Source organism: Leptonychotes weddellii, chromosome 4 (genome assembly GCF_054177405.1).
Source record: "Leptonychotes weddellii isolate Sample4059 chromosome 4, ASM5417740v2, whole genome shotgun sequence".
Classification (NCBI taxonomy): Eukaryota; Metazoa; Chordata; class Mammalia; order Carnivora; family Phocidae; genus Leptonychotes; species Leptonychotes weddellii.
The window spans coordinates 134,628,572-134,645,534 of record NC_138372.1 but is presented as its reverse complement, the minus strand read 5'-3'; positions in this window follow the sequence as shown (position 1 = coordinate 134,645,534).

Here is a 16,963-nt window from a genome sequence, read left to right as displayed (position 1 = left end):
TGATGTGTCAAGCTGGGGAAAAGAAACTTAGCATTGTGTCCTTGAGGAGTGGGGAGTTGAAGCTGGGGCAGCAGAGCCAGGCCAGGGTTCTGGAGTGAGAATCAACGTGTGGAGTCCCAAAAGGGTATTGTGATACCAGGAAGGTCAGAGGAGCTAGAGAAACAGGAAGGGTCTTGGAGCAGTTCTGATAAAATGGGTCAACACACCTTCATTTGTAAGGGAAGCAGGGACCAGAATAAAGTGGACAATTATCATTGCCTATGTATCTATTGCAAATTATTTGCCTCTTGAAACCCTGGACACATCAGGTAGCTGAAGCTGGTGATTTTATCAGTCCATTGATCTCTTGGGGTCTGGTCCATGGACATTTGACCCTTCCGGAGTTTTAGTTACTGCTTTCCTGCCTCTCTTCCTTCCCAGTGTGCCTTCCTCTTATGAACCACTCTCATCTTTGCCCCGATCAGGGCCCATGACCAGGGGCTGCTGCGCCCACTCTGTGCCCTTGTTCAGGACCCTCTGCTCCCTCCTCCAAGAAGTTGGTGAGGTTTCCTGTTGGAAAGGGTGAGTAAACTAGTTCACACCACAGCGTGACTAACTTAGAAATGCTTAGCATGCACCTCTTCCCTTTAGGGTATTTGCATTTTGTGGGGAAAGCATATTACAGGGAAAGGAATTTTAAAATAGAATTTCAGGCATCTGTCAATAGGACAACGACAAATGATTAAAGATACTTGTGTAAGAAAAGAGGAGTTTTGAGAATTTCACAAATTCTCGTGGGCATGCTGCCCCTGAGACAGGAACGGTCTTCCCCCACGTGCTGGTCTATACACACGTCCAGGTGGGGGGAACCAGTGGGCCAGGGAGGTGGAAAAAGCACTCTGGAGAGGATCGGTGACGTGAGTCTGGGCTCACACTCAGGCACTAGCAGTGTGTGATCCAGGCAATCCACCTGAGCTTCCCAGAGAAGTAGCCCAGCCAGCATTTATGGGATACCCACTCGGTTCCAGTGCAGCATGCGCTAAGCTTCAGGGTGCAAGGCGAAGAGCATTTACGGACGGAGACAAATGTGGCTACAAGGCTTTCTAGTGGTACGCACCACAGGGTGCACAGAAGAGGAGTGGAGGGAATGTCTAACTCCGCAGGGGTGCCAGGGAAGCCTTCCGGAGGTGAGCTCTGCGCTGGAACAAAGCTCTGAAATGTCCAAGCACCTGATGCTGGGGACAGTGCAGCCTGGCCTGTGGGAGCCTCAAGCTTTGGAGTCGCAGAGCTAGCCTGAATCGAGGCTCTGCTCCTCACCAGCTGTGGAACTTCATGTGACCAACAGGGAGGATGACAGTATGTCCCCCATAGGTGAGAAGTAAGATAATACAAGCGACCTGCTCAGATCGGTGCCTAGAACATAGGAAAATCCAGCTTTTATCTCTTATTATTGAATAACTGGTAAAGAGGGGGTTTCCAGGAAGAGAGGAGAGACTGGGACAGCATTCTAGGCACCGATTAAGGAGTGGGGGCTCCACCCAGAGCATCAGAGGAACCAGTCACGGAGGTGAAAGGGTTGGAAGGTTAGAGCAGAAAAACATCTCTGGCAGCTTTGGGAAGGTTGAACTGAGGAAGGGAGACAGGTAACAGGGGTGTGGGAAGAGTCAATGAACTGTCTGAGAAAAGCTCACTCGGGTGTGCAAAGTGCAAGGTGAATAGGAGTGGTCCGGGGAGACCATGGCAGTGCTGCCAAAAAGCCCTTGGCTGGGAGGCCCCTGGGGGAGAACCATTGCTGTCCTGCCCTGGGAGGAGGCGGGAGGGCTGTGGTAAGGCCCCTGCCCACGCCTACGTGTGGCGACTGCTGCTGACCACAGGAGTGGCAGACAGGAATCCTCGGAAGGGACTGCTCCCCACTCAGCCCTCCTACCCTACCACCCCCCACACAGTCTCTCGAATGGTGGCTGTAAGCAGACAGAGTGACGGCATTAGAGGTGGCCGGGACTTAAAACTGCTTCTCTTAATTACGAGCAGTTACTCAACTTTAGCCTCAGTTTTCACATCCATAAAATGGGGTTAATGAGAATGCCTACCATAAGACGGCTTTGTGGATTAAATGAGTCACTCTGTGGAAAGCACTAGAATGGTTTCTGGCACACAGTGCTGAATAAGCCGTTTGTTGGCTAAAATATGTAAAATGATAATAATTGCACCTACTTCAAAATGTATTGTGAACATTAAAGGATTTAGGGCAATGTCTGGAATGTAACAAACCCTCAGGGAAGTTAGCTATGACTACTGGTATTCTAACAGATGCCCCGGAGCCCAGGGAAAAAGCCGGGGGCAAAGTAAAGGTGTGGATGGGAAGGACATTTTCCCCATTCCAGTGAATCTACTTGAACATGAGCCTTGCTTTGTTGCATTTCTAGTTGAAGTTTACTTTGGACGTGTTTGTTAATCGCTTTCTGCATGCATAGATTCTCAGCTGTACCATTTTTATCTCTGAAGACATATGAAGCCCCCATTCCTTGCATTGCATCAGGCCTTTATCTGCCTGACCCCAGTTGAGTGCACTTCTGTTGGGAGGCAGAGGGATGGACTAAATGATCTCCTCCTACCCTAAAGATTCTTTTTCTAAAAAGGACAGGTCAGATTTCCCTGGCTGTCTCACCCAGAACCCCACATGTCCTCCCATTCATCTCATTTGCTTTGCAAGATCAATGGGGGATTGCTCCTCAGTTTCCTGGAGCACCCCCACCACCCCAACCCCCCGCCCCAGCTGGGTTTGGAGAGAGGAGCCATAGGGCTAGAATCTCAAGAGGGAAGGTGAACATTTCGCAAAAGGGCAGAGAAGAAAGCAGGCAAATGGAAAGCTGGGGGCCTCGGGATATCCTTGACTCTCTTCTATGCAGAACAGTAAGACCACCTACGGGAGGGCTGGTCTCCTCAGGGGGACATCAGGGAAGCCCAATGGGGATCCCAGCTCTGTCTCCATTTGCAGGATCCGGACCTACTTACTTGACTGCACAAGCTTTTCCTCCTCTGTAAGATGAGAAGAACAGCAGTACATCAAGAGTGTTTTTAGGGATTCATGAAGTAATAGCCTTCTTTCTGTTTCTTAGACACATGAAGCTTGTTCCCACCGTGGGGCCTCTCTCCAGAGGGCTCTCCCACCAGCCTTTTGTTTGATTACTTTCTTTTCAACATTTAGGCCTCAAAGCAAGTATCTTCTCCTCAAAAGGTTTTTTTTCTCACCACCTAATCAAAAATAGCCACTTCATGACAACTGTATTACGAGTTCATTTTATTATTGACATTTATTTGCTTACTGAGCTAGCATCTGTCTCCCCAGACTAGCGTGTTAAGTCCCGTGAATACACACTGCTGTGTGCTGTGGGCTTGGCCCACTGGACTGATAAATCATGTATTAGAAGCACCTGTATATTCAGCACCTAAAACTCAATGATGTTATTTTTATTATCATGATTTTCCCAGGAAAAGATGTCAGTTTTACCGTTCTCTTGATTTATTTCTAACAATCAGAATTCCTTTCAATTTTCAACCCTTAGCAAAATATTCACTTCCTTTGGGGAACTAGTATGCATTTTTTCTTCAAGAGTTGAGTAGCAGGCCATGTTTCCCTTTTCACTTCAGCTGCCAGGAAGCTCAGGGCCAAATTTTCAACTCCCTTATAGCAGCTATGTAAGCTTTCCTGGCCTGCATATTTGCCTTTCTCTTTATCCTTAGTCTTTACTTCTTGCTTTATATTCATCTTCCTTATGCTTAATCTCTGAGAAGATAAAAAAATTTGGCTTAGAAAAGGGCAGGTACCAATGAGGCTGGGCTATGGAAACTACAGCCTAAATGTAAGAGAGGAGCAACTTGGGGAGGATACTCCTGCCACAGGCCCTGGACATGGGTCTCCGCCACTGTAGATGCAGAGTCCTGAGTGGGGACATCTGCTTGGACAAGACTAGTCACACGCGGAGACCCTCACAGCGAGGGGAGCAGTGCACAGGGGGTCTCTGGCCTTCTAGGCACCTGTATGAGGCATGGCCCCGCCTCCCTGCCAGACTCAAACAGTAGGGGATTCTCAAACATGGGAGAGGCATTCAGATCTCACCCAAAATACACACAATACAAAATACACACAAAATAACTACCCACTAGAGTTTGTTTCTGTTTGGAAGGCATGTTTTTCCTCATATACTTCAAAATCTTTGCGGAATGAAGTGGGATAGGAGGATATCAATAAATACAAAGGATGTGAATTGATCCATGCCAGAAGGTGAAAGAAACCTTTCATTTCCTTACCTTTCTAAATGAAAACCTGCTCTGAGCCCCGTTTTCCAGTGGCAGCGAGAAGTTACTTACCATGGCTCCCTTCTCATTTCTTGGACCACCAGAGCCCAGGAGTCATACTTCTCAGAAAAACCGACGGGGTGGCATCCATTCTCTGGGGAGCCCTCCCCCTCCCAGTTGCCATGGAGATGCCCTTGTCCGTCTGCCTGGGCGCTCACTCAGGTGGGCAGTTCCCCTGGTAACATCCTCTCCCTCTTTGAGCCCCTGTGCTGGGTTGGTTGCTAGCGGGGCCGCTCTGAGGTGAAAGCAGAAGTATTTTCTATCCATCTGAGGGTAAAATCCCTCCGGGTGGGAGGAAGTCAGGCTGTGCAGACACCTGGAGGCCGGAACATAGCGGTGGCCCCTCCGTGGTGCGTTCTTCTCTCCCCACCCCCACGCCACCCTGGTCCCAGTGTCCACGTGTTCAGCCATCCTTTACCCAACAGCGTGGCGCACCCCTCACACATTTTCCTCTCCCTCTGCTCCGTCTGCATATGGGGGACACACTGAGTGTGGGACCACACCGTTCTCCCCAGTGGGAGGAGGAGGGTGACATTCTATATTTTTAAACATAAAAGGAGGCTGGTTTGATCAAACTCCTCACAGCCAGCAAATTCCCAGGGCTACCAGGCCGAGTTTCCAGGGCAGCAGTTGCCAAGAACAGAACCATCAAGGTGTATCCAAGACTGTTGCTTTCCTGGAGGCCTTAAGTAACATGGCCTTGCCCCTGCCCCGAGCTCCCAGCATGAAAAAGGTTCACGATGCTGTCTGAACACCAGAGGGCGCCATTAGCCCGGTTTCTGGATTCTTGTCGCTGTGCTGATCTGAGTAAGAACCCGACAGGTGTGTGGTGGTGAAATAACACCCAGGATTTTAGATTTATTTTATTTTATTTTATATTTTTTATTTTATTTAGATTTTATTTATTTGAGAGAGAGAGTGAGCGAGAGAGAGAGCACAAGCGGGTGGGTGGGGGTGCGGGGAGAGGCAGAGGGAAAAGGAGAAGCAGACTCCCCGCTGAGCGAGGAGCCCAATGTGGGGATCCATCCCAGGACCCCCGGATCGTGACCTGGGCCAAAGGCTGATGCTTAACCGACTGAGCCACCCAGGCGCCCCTAGATCCATTTTAGAGCCAGTACTTGGCTCTTTGCTGTGAATTTAGGTGACCAACAATAAAGTAGGACAGAACCTCCTCCATTCCTTTCTGCCCAACCTCAATGTGAATAAGCAACTGGTCTAAACTATGGTTTAAATGGTTTCCAAGGGCCTGATAATTCCAAGCATAGGGGCAAATAATAGTGATTTTGGGCATGAGAAGCACGGGGCCTTCTGTGAAGGATGAGGAAGGCTTGTTTCCGTTTTATCACTACGTAATTGACATATAGTACTGTATAAGTTGAAGGTGTACAGCATAAGAGGAAATCTTTTAAATAATCTCAGTGAGAAGGCTTTCCAGGTTTTGCACATCACTCGTCTGAAAACCACGTGGTAGGTCCTCCTCCTCACTCATAGAACCACAGCTCTCCTCAGGCTACCCCTTGTCCAGTATTTTTCCCAGAGCTTCCATTGGCAAATAGCCCATCACAGGGGACAATACACAGCCATCTGGGTCTTCCACTGGGAGTCTGTCACCTTTTTGAATCTGGCCTGAGCCAGACTAGGCTTATGAAGAAAGTGCTTGGCAAGTGAATGAAAACTGTAAAGAAGATTTTGGGGTGGGGAGTGGGGGTGTGTGATCAAAGCCCTTGGTCCACGGCCCGTTGTGTGTAAATAGACTGAACTTATAAATGAGTCTCACGGGGCCATAAAAGCTGGTCTCAGCAGGGCATTCACTTGGAAACACTGGTAGTGGTTATGGTTTTGAAAATAATAAAAACACATTTTTAAAAATGTGTAAGTCATAAGAAATGCACCTGTCCTGATGAGCACCAGGTGGTGTATGGAAGGGTTGAATCACTATATTGTACACCTGAAACTAATATCACACTGTATGGTAACTAACGAATTAAAATAAAAACTTAAGAGAAAAGAAAAAAAATTCGTAGTTCAGACTCTGTGTATTCATTCATCATTCATTTAATTACTGGCTATTTGCCACTGAGTCCCATAGGTGCCCCATAGGAAATGAATTCAGTGTGGCCCTTTGCCCTGGGGCTGTTTGTTGTCTTGTGGGAGATAAATACATGTAAAATGTATTTATCGCTGTCTGATGGATGAGGACTGGGATGTAAACAATGTCCCAGGAACCTAGGAAACGAACCTAGGGAGGGTTAAAGGTGGTTTCTCCTTCAATAGTTCCACACCTAATCGTGCACTCATTCATTCCACACAGATTCATCATGAGGCATCTAGGGATCAGGCTCCGTGAGGCAGTGAGCACACTCCAATTGTAGGGGTGTGCAAAGCCTTCCATTACAAGGTCCCCATAGTCTGGAGCGATTGGGGCTCTGCAAGCTCGACACTAACTAGCTCACATGTAGGATGTGGCCCACAGTGAGGAGAAACTTCTGGGAGGCTCTTCCCACCCGTAGGGGCTGACATGCACTGATTTTATGTATTACCAACGGGAGTAACAATAAAATGTAGCACGGAAGAATCCTGGAAATCTGAGCACATCTTCCCTTGCTCGGAAAATTCCTTCAGTATGGTCAGTTTGTACAAACTCTAAGGTCACGTGTTTTAAAAATCAGTTTCTGGGGCGCCTGGGTGGCTCAGTCGGTTAAGCGTCTGCCTTGGGCTCAGGTCAGGGAGACTGCTTCTCCCTCCCCTCCCCGTTCGTGCTCTCTCTCGCTATTTCTGTTGCTATCTCTGTCTCTTTCTCTCAAATAAATAAAGAAATCTTTTTAAAAAATCAGTTTCTGAGTCAAGAAAACTTAATAAATGAAATTAATTCCTCTCCTTGCATAATAGCAAGGAGAGGAAAAATGCGATGAGAAGCCAATTTTGGCAAAATCAATATTGTTTCTGCTCTTAAAGTTTGGGCAGCATGTTTCAGATCAGGGTAAGCATGCCTCACCCAAGAATGTAGCCTGATTCAAAGAAAACATAAGCTTCAGTGTCCACTTGTCTGCAGGCTTCTCTGTGTAACGAATGGAGGCTGACCATCGTGGTTGACTTTGTCTTTTTGCAAGGCATTGCAACGCGCCTCACATCTTTTGAGCACCAGGAAGGGAAGAAACAGGAGTTGATTTGATTTATATAATAAAATGGGATCCTGAGATTCCCAGGACTATCTGGGGAAAGGGGGAGATGGATGAGGGAAGTGGCAGAGACCAGGGGGATGGCGAGGAGCGACGGTCAGAGGGAAGGCCTCCGAGGTGAGACCAAATGAGGACCCTTTAAGAACAAAGACATCTGATGTTGCTTTATATGTCGTCTTGTGGACCATGTGGCCGTCTAACTTCTCCACACCTTTAGTACCAGCCTGCCAGATGCAGCATCCTTGTGTGCTGTGGGAAAGCCGAGGTCACAGGATGATATTCAACGCAAGATGGCAAGAGACAGTCACAGGAGGACAGAAAGCGGTGAGAATTCAGCATAAATAGGATATTGGAATAACAGGAAGCTGGGGGAAACATACTCTTCCAAGAACCCCGAGAAATGTCAGGAACAGGAAGGATGCTAGTTTTCCTATATAAGATGCAGGCTCTAGATATTTTAAGGTTAACTATTAAAGAAAGGATGCCCCCACATGGCAGCAAGGTGCACCAGCACCCGGATGGCTGGCCTGTGTGTCACACCCCCACCATCTCTCAGACTCTCTGCTAGGGTTTCCCGCAGGCTTTTTAATTCATTTCCTTATAAACATTCAAAGTACGTTGGTGTCCCGTGAGAATAAATGGCATGGATTGAGTTTTTCTAAATTAATAAATTTCAAAAACAGTGATTTGATGGGAGCGAAGGAGAGAGTGAGGAATCATCGGGTTAGGTTTGCTTTCTATGTATTTGAGTTTTATGAAAGAGAGTCTCAAACGAAATAATGACACTGCACAGTGGCCGCGAAGAGCTCTTTGTGGGGCAGAATGGCAGCTTGAATTAAGTGGCCTGTTTCCGTGTTGTTGTTGTTGTTGTTTTAATCTCCAGCCATGCAAGAAAGATAACCACAGGACTGTGGTAATTACAGACTAATCGGAGTGATTTGTTAAAGATAAACCTAGCTGGTGGTACTAGGGATTCTGTAAACACTTTGTCACTTTGCACATTTTGCAGACGACTTTTAAGGGAGCATCAGCTCATCTAACGGGCTTCCTTGTGTGAAGTCTGTCATCGGGGCCACTGACTCCGCTTTTAATCCTTCTTCCATTTGAGCTGATGCCTTTCATATTTTTTCAGTCATCAGTTTTGTGGCCAGTGCAACCTGTCCTGGGGGAAATGCGGCAGCCATGGTCAGGGTTTCCGGAGAACGGCAGCAGTGATGGGCAGCGCCCTCGTGCTGCCCACTGCTGCTTCCCTCCAGTTTTCTCCCGGTTCTTGGTTCTTCCACCTGGGATGACTGACATCACTGCAGGGGGTGGGCACGCAGGCACAGAAATGAGCAGAAAGTGCTTTTGCTGATGGAGCCTTTTATTCCAAAAGAATCAAGGAGGTTGTGATTACTCACTGGTTTCTTATTTTCTAGCTAGACACCATGCAAAACAGTGTGAGAGAACCTTTCTACAGAAGTGGGTTTGTTTGTTTTTTTAAACGTCAACTGCATCCCTTAGTATTTTATGGGGGCAACCCGCAACACACACCCACATGAACATACGTACACGCCCCTCAACTAAAAGTTTTCTAAGAGAGTATTTGTGCTATGCACAGGAATTCTGATCTATTCTATTCTATTTTTTTAAGATTTTATTTGTTTATTTGAGAGAGCAAGAGTGAGAGAGAGAGAGAGAGAGAGCATGAGCAGGGGGAGGAGCAAAGGGAGAGGGAGAAGCAGATTCCCCACTGAGCAGGGAGCCTGATCAGGACCCTGGGATCATGACCTGAGCTGAAGGCAGATGCTAAACCGGCTGAGCCACCCAGAAGCCTTCTATTCTATTCTATTCTATTCTATTCTATTCTATTCTATTCTATTCTGGTTCCTCTCCATTCTTTCAGTTAAAAAACTGCTGGTCATTATTCATTGTTCTGATAGCACCACCCACAGTAAAATACTGCAATCTAGACCACTAGGCACTAGGTCACCATAGTAAAACTGTCCATTTTTTTTTTTCTTAAAGATTTTACCCATTTATTCATGAGAGACAGAGAGAGAGAGGCAGAGGGAGAAGCAGGCTCCCAAGGAGCAGGGAGCCCGATGCGGGACTCGATCCCAGGACCCCGGGACCATGACCTGAGCCGAAGGCAGACGCTCAACCATCTGAGCCACCCAGGCGCCCTGTCCATTTGTTTTTAATATGGCATGCCTGGAAAATGATTAGAAGGTTAGTAAGAATTTCCGCTCTCTGATCAGTCTTCTTTCTGATCTTTTTAACCATCCTTAAAAATAAATCACTATGAACTTCATGAAGGGGCATTCACCCTTCTCTTACCTGGTTACGTGGGGGTCAGGAGGACAAGGGTTTTCAACCCAGGTCTGGTCCCAGCTGTGCCACCAAATGTGAGAGCCCTGTACAGGATCCAACTCACCCTCATTTCTCTTGTCTATAAAATAATACTATTAATAGTTAAGGTATTTCTATGTGCCAGGCATTATTCTAAGTGTTTTACATGAATTAATTCACTTAACCGCACTGCAAACCTGTGAGTTTGATGCTACATTGACCCCACATTGTAGCCCAAAGTCAAGACCTGGAAAGTTATGTGCTGTGCTGAGCCCATAGACCTACAACGCTAGAGCCAGGATCTGTGCCTGGGCAGCCTGGACATTCTTCTATACCTCTTATCCGGGGCAAGTGAACCTGGGTGATCTCCCAGGCCTTGCTCAAATCTGAGTTTCTAGGATTCTCCCTGTCACGGTGGTTCAGAGTTCCTCAAAAGTGAGTCTCCCCACATGATCCTCCCTGTGGCTCCTTGGGAAAAGTTCTGTGTTATATGGCCGTAGAGAATTATGGCTTCTGTAAGACAAACCCCAACCAATGCTTCTTACTCCAGCAAGAGGTGTGTGTGTGGAAGTGGTCAGAGAACATGGAAGGCAGGCAAGTTGATAAAATCACCCAAGGAGGGTTCTTCCTTTGTCTTTCATACCCACATACAGCACAGCCCCCCTGCCCCTCCCAGGACACACCAGGAGCTTTGGTGAGGCCGGCACCATCAAACATGCCGGTTACAGCTAAGATGTTAGAGAGGACATAGGCGGGTCCAGAAGAATCTGGAACACATGTCAAAACCACTGCCAGGCATGCGCTCAGGAGTGGCGGAAGGCAAAGTTGAGGCTGAACTGTCACAGGCCTTGAACCCCAGGAGAAGCCAACATGGCTCTTGAAAAGACTTTAGCATTAAAATGATCCTTCCAGGTACTATTGTGTTACACTCCTACAGTGATATTCTTGGCACACTGGCTACGGCCTAATACTGCTTAAATACGAACTAACTTCTAAGAGAGGGTCAAACAATCCATGGCAGCCATTTAAACCTCCAAAAAAAAAAATACAGCAAGGGAATCATAGTGTTGCCTCCACACAATCGTAAAAGTGCCCCCCACAGGGAAGGAGTCAGTATTTGTTTGATGCTATATTTAAACAAATATCAAATAATAAAATCCTTATGGGGAGATAGGGTTCCCCCCCTCCATTAGGGCCACTGTGGAAAAATAAATCTATCAAGGGACACATTTAAATAAAAAGAAAAGTAGATTAGTTCCAAGTGGTAGGGTTTGGGGTTTTTTTAAGGAGGAAAATATAAGGTTCAATTCACTTGGTGCTTAAATTAGGATTAACGTGAAAGCAAAGTTTTTAAATGTGCTTCAGTCCCAAATTGTAGCTGGTTAAAGGAGAGGAATAAGAGGAGTGGTGGGATGGGAGGTGGCAGGGGCAAGAAGGGAAAGAGAGGATAAGGGACCAGGCTGGAGACAATGAGAGCCAGTCCCTGAGCAGGAAGAGCATACTCTGAAAGATGCTGTGATCTCAAAGTCTCAAGGAGTCAGGAAAGTGGGAACTGAAGGCGCACTGAAAGGATATTATACGAGGAAAAAAATAAGAGGAACTGAGGATGGTTCACATGATATCGTTGGAGAGGTGAAGAAGAGATGGATTTTAATCCCCAAAGGACTAGTATGAGTTTTCCATTTGATCTTTGGGTGGATAGGTATAAACTAACCCTCAGTTATGCTTCTTAACAGAGGTGGCGCAAAGGGGTTAAAAAGCCAAAATTGTCAACAAAGTCGTCTAGAAATTTCTGTCTTTAAAATTATTATTTTACAAATGGGCATTTCTTGAATTATCTTATTAAATCTTTGTACTTTTTTCATTGTGGTAAATACACACAACATGAAAATTGGCCATTTTAGCCCTTTTTACATGTACAATTCAGTGGCATTAAGTATATTCATGTTGTTGTGCAATCATCACTGCCATCCAACTCCAGAACATTCTCATCTTCCCAAACTGAAACTTTGTATCCATTAAACACTAACTCCCCATTCCCACCCCGACCCCTCAACCCCACCCAAGCCTTTGGCAACTACTATTCTACTTTCTGTCTCTGCTTTTTTTTTTTTTTAAGACCAATTCATTATAAACGTGACATTTCTTTCTTTCTTTCTTTTTGTAACTGTGACATTTCATAATCTCAGCATTTAAGAAGCAAAATTATGGAGAGAAGTCTCTTTGAGGAAAGGTAGGGCTTACACTGCCTGTTCAAACCTTAAATCCCATATTTATCAATTTCAAAATGAAATTTCAACCATTTCTCAGATTTAAAGTGTTCATTGAATTAATCCTTTGTCTTTATTTTTAGTGATTCCTAGACACAGAGACACTGGAGTATTGTTTTTAAGAAGTCCACAAAAGTAAATAGTTACATCAATCATTTCTATTTGAGTAGAATATATTGAAACTAGTCAGTGTAGGTTCATGCCCTAAATATTAACATAAAATATATGGAATTGTTTCTAAAATGCTTGACAAAGCATTCACCACTTTTGATGGAGTAGTTGTTCTTTGCAATTTCTTTTACAGGTTAAACCTGGCATGTCAACAAACAGACAAGAGAGCAATAGCCAATAGATGCTGCAATCATGTAGCTAATACTATTTAGAGTTCTGAAGCAACAATAGATTATGATAAATTGATAGTAAATGTGACGTTCTCAGTGCATGTAAATAAACCCTGAATTTGAGAACCTTTGTTTTCCCAGAGCCCTAGTAAATACACTTTTAACAGAGATCTCATGTAAAGTAGCCATATGCTTATAATTATCCAAATATTGTAGATCCCCTGTGTGAAATTTCACATCTTTATTGCTTCTATTTTAATGTTTACAAAGTTGGTAGTAATTTTTAAAACCAAATCTGATCCTAAACAGGAAAGACAATTTCCTATGTAATTGTAATTTTCTATGCAAGATTTGGCAAGGATCAAATCATCCTTAGAATTTAATCACCTTTACTCTTATAAGCATCCTCTACGCTCATTTGAGAAAGGCACTTTGTCTGCTCAGTTTAAGTATCCCAATACCTATTAGCAAACTGCAATGTGTTTTTAATCTAGAATATTTGGACAAACATAAAACATGTCGAATCATTACAGAAGAAAAGTGTTGCCACAAATTCACAGTGAGATACAGTAAAAGCTCACTATGTCAAACAAATTTAGCCTTTTGAGAGGAGTTACTTAACAAAAAGAAATTCTTAAGAGGATATGAAAGCTAGTTAGACTGAAGTTTTAAGATGTAATTTCAAAGCAAATGTATAAAGAGTGAGAACTACTAAAATTAACAGAGAATTCTTTGATACTTAAAAAATCCAAATTCTCAAGTAATTAACAACCACTCTAGTTACTAAACATCTGTAATAAAAATTTACATATGGTGTTGTATATGTAAGCTGCATAAAAAACCTAGAGGCATGGATTTTCACCTCCATCGGAGGGGACAAAAGTTGAGTTAGAAGATTCTGGGTTCATGTGAGACAGAACTGGGATCAGAACCATCAGCTCCAACCCCCTCCTCCTTCTTTCACATCCATAGTACACAAGATGTCTACGGCCCGTTTCATTCTGATGCTGTTTTTGTCTCCCTTCCAGGTTCCAAACAGGCCCAACCCTGCTTGCTTTGAGAGATCTGACCAGATGAGGCACTTTTAGCCTGCTAGCCCTGTAGGCAATTAAATACACCTGGTTCGCATGGGGAATGAAAATTATTTGCTCATTAGGAATAAGAATCACTAATTTGAGAATAAAATTGCATACTATGCATTTCCTTTACAGCTCCCTCTTAAAAATCAAAGCATTTCTTGAAGTTCTTGGCAGGTAGATTACCCCTATCTCAGGGCACAGACCAAAGGTTCTCAAACCCCAGCATGCCTCAGAATCCCCTGAGGGCTTGAGGACCTGTCAGTGGCTGGGTCTCAGCCCCAGAGTTTCTGATTCAGTAGATCTGGGGTAAGGCCTAGGAATTTGCATTTCTAACGAGGTTCAGGGTGATGTTGATGCTGCTGGTCCAGGGGAGTCCCCTTGAGAACTACTGGTATTGACAAACTACAATATGGTTGGACATCTACATGCCCTGTGGTGTCCCCAAAGGAGAGCAGTGATTGGGTTGATCGGATGCCCCAATGGGTCTTCGTGCTTCTTTCAATATTCAGAACCCAAAGTCACCATTCCCTGCCAATCTCAGTACTGTCATACTGGTGGTAGGCATGACCCCAAGTTGGAGGCAGCTGGTGGAGTGGGGAAACCGAGGCCCAGAGAGCTTGAGAGTATTAGATCATCGGGCACTACTCTTCATTCCATTTCATTTAACTTGTTTGTAAGTCCTGCTGTGAAAGACTGGGAGTGCCAAAGCCAACAAGCAAGGAAACAGAGGAAATGGAATTATCAGTCTCAATATAAACAGAGGAAAGCAGGAAGGATTACAGAGCTGGTAGCTCCCAGTCTGAGCTGTGAAGGAGAAGTGGTAGCTTCTGCGCACCCTTCCCTCAGCGGTGTTTGGTTGCTGTTGTTGTTGTTTAGTGTTTCCTTTGTTTTTGTTTTGTCTTATCTCCTGCTTTTCTAAGGCAGAGTCCTTACCTTTCTTCCTGCTGCTACATTTTCCACTTTCTTTGAGGAACATGGCCCAATACTCTAAGCCAATGGCTTCTTTTGTCCTTTTGGAGGGATCTTGTCTGCAGATGAAATTTTATGAAAATGTCAAAACCATAAGAGCAGGGCTGCTTAGGGTGGAGTAAGGATGGTCATCATGAGCCCTGCCTGGTTGGCTAGTTGGTCTCCTTCTCAGAGTTTTAAACCCACTGCTTGGGTCCTTTCTGTCATTTGCTTTCTATTAAGCAATATCTATCAGTCTTAAGTCTCATTTCTCTTGGTCCACATAGGTGAGACTAGCTAGTCTTATCAGATCACCACTTTTATCAGTTTATTCAGAATAGTGTAACGGTGGTCATAAACTATGAATGGGGACCCTACTCAAGAACATTTGTATTTTAACTAGGACTTTCTGAAGATGGTAACTCAAACAAAAGCAGTTATTTCATTTGTGCAAATATGTCACTAGACTATATTCCCAGAACCCGTCGCCTCCCCTGCGGGGAGGGCGCGCACAAAAAGTCAGATTTCTTCACTCACTTTTATAAAAGTTGCCTTTCGACTGGCACTTGAATGAAACATGACATAATAAAAGAGATAAACTCCTTTATTTCTTCAAGAGAATCTTTCTCCCTGGGTAACTATGAAATAATAACTTGAAGATAGTAGCAGCACGGATTTCAGATAGGAACAGGACAATTCTATTTGCTTTGGGTCCAATATTTCTGGGCACACATATCTCTCATGTATGGTTGTTTTGTTGTCGAATGCTCCACACACCTCATTTGTGACTCTCTAGTTTCTTAAAATCATGCTAATGGATGTCACTCTCCCTTGTTCATCTTGCCAAGCTCCTGTAAACATTCCCCCTCCAGCGCGGGTTTGGTTCTTGGCAGGTAACTCCGTCGTTGTCCACAGGGGGGCAGGACATACCGTACTGCACAGCTGTTCCTGCTGCCTTCTCTGTGGGGGGAAAGAGCTATCCGAGCACAGAATGCGGGGGGAAGCTGCCCTGGTGCGTACGGCCAACCTGGCCGACCTCGTTCAGCTCAAGAACCCCTTAGCCTTTTTTTTTAGGTTCTTCATAGATGAAACTACTGAAGAACTTATGAGAGAATCAAAGACTGGACTGAAAATTTAAATTCTATATACTAGTTCAAATTCTCAAACTGTTGTGAGAAGATCTGACAACATATGTTCACTTGTAGTTTTTTCTCTGTATCTTTATTTTTAACGCACCCATGCGCATGCGTGCACGCACACGCACACACACACACACACACACACACGCACACACAGAGCAAAGGCCTTGGCATGGCCTCGTTAACACTGGGGTGAATTCCTATTTGAAACATATCCATGAGGGAGGAAGAGATAAGGCTTTATACATTACTGTGGATCATTGTCACGACATTGGAAATATTTAAGTCAGAAAGACTTGCCTCCCAGTCCTGACTGGACCAACTGACTAGAATTTCGGCCTTGGGCCCAGCCGCTGTTTGTTTGCTCACCTGGGAGACAATGCAATTTCCTTGCCTAGACCAGAGGCTGGTAGCAATGAAAGGGAGGAATATCTGCCCTGGGGGAATCCTGGAGCCGGGAAGACAGACCACATCCTTTGTGGTCCCTGTCCCAGTGTCATTTACGCTAACACACCACTCCATCTAGTGTGCTGAGAGATCCCAAGCCACAGCAAATAGGCTCATTACTTGGTTTCCTGTTTACCGATAACTTGTAGCTGATAATGATTGCTGTGAGCAAATGAAGAGAGAACATGCTGGGCTGCAATTGCAGGCAGGAACATTCCTATTGGATGGGGGGTCTGAAACCATGAATCATCATGAACCAGACTCCATACTGATAGAAATTAAAACACTGATAACACAAACCACAAGTGTTCATTTCCCCGAGGGAAGGGATGGAGAGAGACCACAAGGAGGAAGCCTCTCCTGGATGACACAGGAGAGGCGGATGTAAGAAGCCAGAAGCCGGGCGGGACCGGCTAGACCACGTGCATCTCAGGGGTGACAGGTAGGCAGAAGGGGCGACGTGGCTTGTGCTGGTGAGCAATGAGTTTTGAGCCTGTGGTTTTGAAGAGGTGGCCTGCACAGGCCAGGAGGGAGGTGGTGAAGACTTGCAAAGAGGGGCAGAAAGGCACAGAGGAGAGATGTCGAGGACAATAGACTTGGCAGTGATACAAAACCAAGCCAAAAAAATGAAAAGAAGGGCCAGCAGACATGCTTTGGGCGTCGTATTAAGTGACAGGCCAGGATACAGCAAGGTATCTATCCCTAGATTGCAAGGATAGGAAAACCATGGGCATGACAAATAAAGAAGGAATGGAAGGGAACCCATAAAGGTAAAAACATTTTGATTTGGTGATTTGTTGGAGTGGCAAGAATCTGAGAAACAATTTTGTCCCGTTTCAGTTCCATTTCCTTTTATGTTGTTAATTTAGTAAATAATAAAAAATTTTAAAG